The sequence below is a fragment of the Formica exsecta genome, unplaced genomic scaffold (genome assembly GCF_003651465.1).
Source record: "Formica exsecta isolate Colony F162 unplaced genomic scaffold, ASM365146v1 scaffold14, whole genome shotgun sequence".
NCBI classification, from domain to species: Eukaryota; Metazoa; Arthropoda; class Insecta; order Hymenoptera; family Formicidae; genus Formica; species Formica exsecta.
In genome coordinates, this window is record NW_021848729.1 from 184,277 (window position 1) to 190,705 (window position 6,429).

Genomic DNA, 6,429 nt, shown 5'->3' on the forward strand with positions numbered 1-6,429 from the left:
AGGAATTTTTATGCCAACATATCGAATAAGATAAACTTTGAATGCAATAGATCCAATTGAAACTGCAAGTAGATAGAATCGGGCGATTAAAAGAAGGACTTATAAAGTAGCAACACCATTTTTTTTATGGCATGTGGACACACATTTAAAATTGTCAAGGTATAATTTCTTTTTGGTATTCTTACTAATACAAACTTTTCCTTTTTTGTAATCTTTTTTATACAATTATTTATAGATTAGTCATACAATTTCATACACTTTTATACAATTATTTATAGTTATCTATAGATATAATTAATTTATATTTCATTTTATAGATGGGGTTTTGTGATTCATGGTTACATTGATGGATATTCCAGATTCATAATATATTTATATTTAGTATATGAAACATCTTCATTTAGACAGAATTTGTCGTGAAATTTTTTGCGAATGCAGTAAATATTCATAATCTACCTTCAGGTACGGTCCAATCATGGATATGAAAACTTTTTTGTGTCTGTTTTAATGGACACAATTTGCATGCATAGTGGAGGCCATATAACTACCAAGTCTGTTCATAATCAAAGTAGGATTATGGATGGATGTCTTTAAAGAAGTGTGTGATTCACAATTTAGAATTATATTTTTTAGAAACTCACAAAGCTTATTAGATATTGAAAACATCACGCACAGATTTTATGTACAATATATTTATATAAATGTTATTAATAAAAAGCTATCATAATTTCGATTTGCATAGAATATTCATAATCTGAGAAATAAATAATATGTCTCCACAACTCTGGCTGGAAAGAATGTTGGAAAATTACAATGCGGCTTCCACAGCAGTGCGTGATATTTTCGATACTGATATGACTTTATATGAAAATTTCTTACAAATTTTAGGAATCGATCTAACGGTTTCTATTATAATAACATCGGTTTCTTTTTTTTTTTCTCTTTTACTGCGATATTACGAATGAGTGAAGAACAAAAATTTCATTTAGAGAACATTATTAGTTCGGAAGAAAAATGTAATAAAGAAAAATATATACTATGTAAATGTATTAAATTCTTAATATATTATAATTTTATGTAAATTAATGTATACGAATATAATAATTTTTAGTTCTAAAGGATTTAGCTTCTTGCTATCATATTTGACATCACATACATTCTTCACATATGAATAAATTAAACTTTGTTAACTTTGCTCTATGAGTGAATACTATTATTTGCAAAAATTTGAAGAAATTGTTTTTCTTGTGCAACAAAATTGTTCTCTATGTTATTATATATTTTACTATAATACATTATCATGATAAACTACAATGAAAGATTATATAAAAGACATCATTTTTTAGAAAAAAATTACATTTGAATTTTAAATAATCTTTTTTTCATGTCTCTACATAGTAATAATGTTTTCAAATAATTTATTTATTTATTTCAAATCAAAAATTTATTCTTAGTTTTGTACTTAAAATGTTTGTTATTAAAAAGTAAAACTGCGTGTCATACTAATGTAAATAAAAAATATAGAATAAAAATTTTCTCGTACAACGTTTTTTTTCGAGAAAATTCATTTTAAAAATCTGTCGAATACATATATGTATATTTGATTAACAATAAAAATCTGCTTTCTACACCTAATTATGTATGTTTGCATTTGTGAATTAAACACTGATAAATAGTCAGTACGCTTTTTTAATTCACCGAGCAATATTTTGTGACAAAGAGAGTAACATTTTCAGCAATTTATGATTTAATGATATAAATCATTATTATTTTGACTTATATATATTAAACTTATATATATTAAAGCATGACATCGTCTATAAATATGAACAGAAATTGTATATAGCATGATCCGATCCTTATTAATCAAATGCACACATATACAACGGATCTTCAAAGACAATTTTCTTGAAAATGAAACCTTATATGAAAAAATTTTACTGTATATTTTCGACCTATTTTTGTTTGAGAAATCACATCTATTTCGCTTGTAGCATGATACTCGATACACTTTATCAAATACTGAAAATAAATAAACATTTTTTATTAAAAAGATTGTTTTTAATTTTCTTCTAAAAAAATTATTAAGATTATTTTTCTCATATTTCTTAGATATTATTTATTGTTTATGATTGATAGATATATCATATTTTTTAATTTATAAATATAAATCATTTTTTATTTCATTTATTTTATTTGTGAAGTTGAAAAGAAGCTAATCACTAGCACTCGAATAACTGTCATCAAATATGGCACAAACGGTTTATAAGTAACGTATGTTACAATTATGACTCAGAATGCAACTTATCCGGAGAGAATTTCATAACACACGGTGAACGCAAACTGCATTTAAGATCTATTTAAACCTTTATACCAGAATTTTGATACTTATCGATGCGGCGCACGTAGAGTCGCGATCGCGCGATCGAAATGAATGAAACATCTGATGGGATTAAATCTCAGGACGGACGTTGAAAAAAAATCATTAGCGAAGGAATAGAACAGATTCCCTGTTAATAACGCGGCATGTAAAGTATATAAGGCAGCTAAATAAAGCCACCTGCATGCATGTCGCATGTACAAAAGCCGAAATACATTGATTTTTTTTTTACCGCATCCCGTGCATCTTGCTTTTATGCTCCATATTGTACAGAAATTTTAGGAAATTCTGACGGAGTTATTCTTATTTAATTAAGACAAAAACAAGATACACAAAGACAAAAAAAAGATACACACGAATTATTGGTATAGAAGTGAATGTGAATTAGAATAATGCTCGCTATATCTTTACACTGCTAACGTGATTCGAACTTTATTAAGTTTCATATTTAGATTTGATACATGCAGTCAAAAATATGAAAAAGTAACCATCTTTTTTTATAGATTTAAAGCCATTCTTTTTGCTAAATCTTATATAAAATTTACGTTACAATTAAAGTTGTAATTTTAAATGTAAAATGTCACTACTAGAATTTATTTAACAAAATTAACTCTAATTTTTATTTTAATAAAAAATTTTTCAGCTTGTGTATATGTATATGTGTGACCAATTGTATTATACCAATAACTTTATTTGTCATCTTATATATCATCTTATTGTAAATCGTAGACATTAATGTCTTAGCAGATATCACTGTACGTAAACACTGTACATCGAAAATGCGAAAACATTATTGTTATTTGACAAATGACTTTCAAAGAATGTTTTTATTTACGTTCGTTTGAAAAATTCTTCTCTAGAACGACTAATCAACTTTCAATTACTAGCATAATATTCAACGCTTCGCATCGTGTAACCAAAAGTTTTCAGAGTCTTTCTGTGAAGTCAGTAAAGTGAAACAAAGAGTTTTGTATTATAATATTTTTAAATATAAAAAAACTTGTCATCCAAATACAAAATGAGAAAGAAAACGATCTTTCTTTCGCTAAAACAGCGCATTGAAATTCAGCAGAAATTAAAAAAAGGTATCTCAATATCTCAAATTGCTGCTCGTTATGGAATTACTGAGAGAACTGTTTACAATATAAAAAAACAGAAAGTACCAATGGGGCAAGGAATAAATCTGGAAAGAAAGCGTAACCAGGCTGTCAAGTATAATAAATTGAACGAACAATTGTTTAAATGGTATCAAGATCGGGAAACATCGGGGGACATACCTACCTATGAGCTACTTAAGAAACAAGCGAAGAAATTCACAAATGATGTTGAAGGACCACCCACGAAAAGTTTTTGTACCTGGTTGGACAAATTTATAAAGCGTCGCAATATTCAACTAGAGACCGAGTTTCATATTTCCCATAAAGAAGTGGATATAGCATTAATTAATTGGTTGCTAAAACAGATAATATCAAAAAATGCAATTTCAGATAAGATGCTTATAGATGAAACACTGAAATTTATGAAGGAGTTTGGTGGACCATTAACACCTATTGGAAAAAAATACTGGCTAAAGAGCTTTAAAATATGTCATAAGATTTTAATAAATTGTATCATTTTGCAAAATCCCGTCGAAAGAATTGATGAGACTAATCAGTCTGTTAAAGATTTAGATGAACAACTATTGAATTGGCTGCTAGAGCGGAAAAAATCGGGAGATACAATTTCATACGCGATGCTTACAGAAAAAATATTTATACTTATAGATCAGTTTGATAAACTATCAAAAGAAATGCAAAGAGAAAGCTGGCTGTTCAGAATTCAGAATCGTTATAGACTGCGGCATATGTTTCAAAAGACTGCGGTTGTACAAAATGTCATCTGAAGAGATAAGGCTAATCAATCTAATGTGAAGAAGTTTATCCAATTATTCTGTCCGCAGTTAGAGGAGGAAAATATTGATGCAGAGAATATTTATAATATGATTGAAACAGACGTTATATGGAAACGTCTTATTCAAAGATTCTTCTTATTAGACGAAACAAAAGTCGCATAAAAACAAATTGACATTGAAAATTTAAAGAAGAATCCTCTAACTGTTATATTTTGTACAAATGTTACTGGTAATAATATACTACCACCCATTTTAGTAAAAGATGAAAATGAATATGAAAATCAAACAATGTCAGAACATTGCGAGAGCAGATTGCTTGTCCCTCATAAATTACAAGAAAATGCCTCAATAGAAGAATCGAAAGATTTCGCATATTGGTACGAATATTTATTTAAGTTACATGTGAAATATCACCAAGAAAAAAAAATGTTACAGGCAAAGTACTTTTACTTGTTGACGATCGCATGCAACGCATTTTCTCGGAAAATATTACGCAAGATAAAGATTTCGAAATACTATTTCTTCCGACAAACGCAGTCTCATTTTTTGAATCACTGTATCCAAAACTTATTGCGGAAATTGATAAAATTTTTCAAGATTATGTTATAAACTTATTTGAAAAGAAATCCTTTTGTGAAGCTAAAGAATTCAACAGAGATTATAATATAGATTATTGTATAACTAGCATTTGCAAACCATGGAAACTCATCGCGCCTGAAAATATAGAAAAGTTATGGAGAAGATTTTTACGACAAGGTCGACAAATACAAGAAGATACTCCGACATTAACTTCTACTAGTTCACAAGATTAGTTAATTATATAATAAGAAAAGATATCGTTTCTAAAGAAATTTTGATAATGAATACTGGAAACCTGAAAGAAAACAAAACGAGAGGATATACTCAAAAATATTTTAGGCCAATTTTTAAGAGTTAATTATTGATATAATAGAAGAAGGTTTCAGACAATGGCTTCAAACGAAGTATCGAACGACGTACTCAACTCTGAGGGAAAAATCGAAGAAGAGAAACTTTAAGAATTGCAGAAACATTTCACTTTTATATATAAAGTTCATATTATGTCATCTCGATGTTCATTTGTTAATATACGTATATAATTTCATATAACCAGGATAATGTTACAGCCTCGTTATAACACACATGATACGTGGTAAATTTTGCGAAATATCGAGGATTCAAAAGAGACCATAGTTTTTCAAAATATTTAAATCACGATCGAGATTGAGCTATCTGTTGGGAACAACGATTTGAAATTACTTTTTTCATCATAATTTTGCGCGTAATGAGAGATGCACTGCCTGGGAGTTTCGGAATTTTTGGAAATATACTTAGAAATCTTTTGAAGAAAATTTTTGAAGAAAACTGGGTTCTCCATGCTCGGAAATGCAACTGATAAAATTGAATTGTGAATGGAACAAGATCGTAGGAATTTGAGGTATTTATTTTTTTTTCTTATTTTGTATAATATTTTTATTTTTTCGTGATATCGTGGGAGATACTATTGATACAATTGATATATATTTTAAGTGAGTATTTCTTATACTAAAGTTTCTCTATGTGGTTAAGTACTTTTATATATACATATATATATTTGTGCATATTGGGACAACAAGGAAGTGCTCGTTTTTTATTTGTCTATAAATCCGAATGATTTCGTTCATTAAATACGATTAGCTTGACATTGCTTTACTTCGATGATTATATGACAAAACTAAACATCTATTTTTTTAAAAATGAAAGAAAAATAAGAAATAGAGAGAAGATTGGTTTATAAATAACAATTAAATAATTATTTAGAATTAATGTTGCAAAGAATAAAGTTTTATTTTTATTGCGTTATTAGAATTTATTTCAACAAGATGAAAAACGTAAATTTCAGCTTGTTTTCTTAGAAAAGTTAAACAAAAAGAAAAGTGTTTATAAGCTAAAACTAGATTAAATTATTTTATGTAGGTTGTTCAAAAAATGCCATTTATACGAAAAAAATTATATAAATTAAATATGCTCATGCGTGCACGGTTCACCAATATCTGATGATGAATTGAGAATAAAAATTGTACAAGTTCATCAAGAATATCTAAAAGCTGGACATATAGTACTTTCTCTCTCTCTCTCTCTCTCTCTCTCTCTCTCTCTC

The 6,429-nt window shown here is 27.8% G+C and overlaps 1 protein-coding gene across 3 annotated transcripts in view; it reads left to right on the forward strand.

Moving 5' to 3' along the window:
* Positions 1-6,429, forward strand: part of LOC115246178 (uncharacterized protein KIAA1522-like) — a 312,320-nt gene that overhangs the window by 108,257 nt on the left and 197,634 nt on the right. The window lies entirely within an intron of this gene.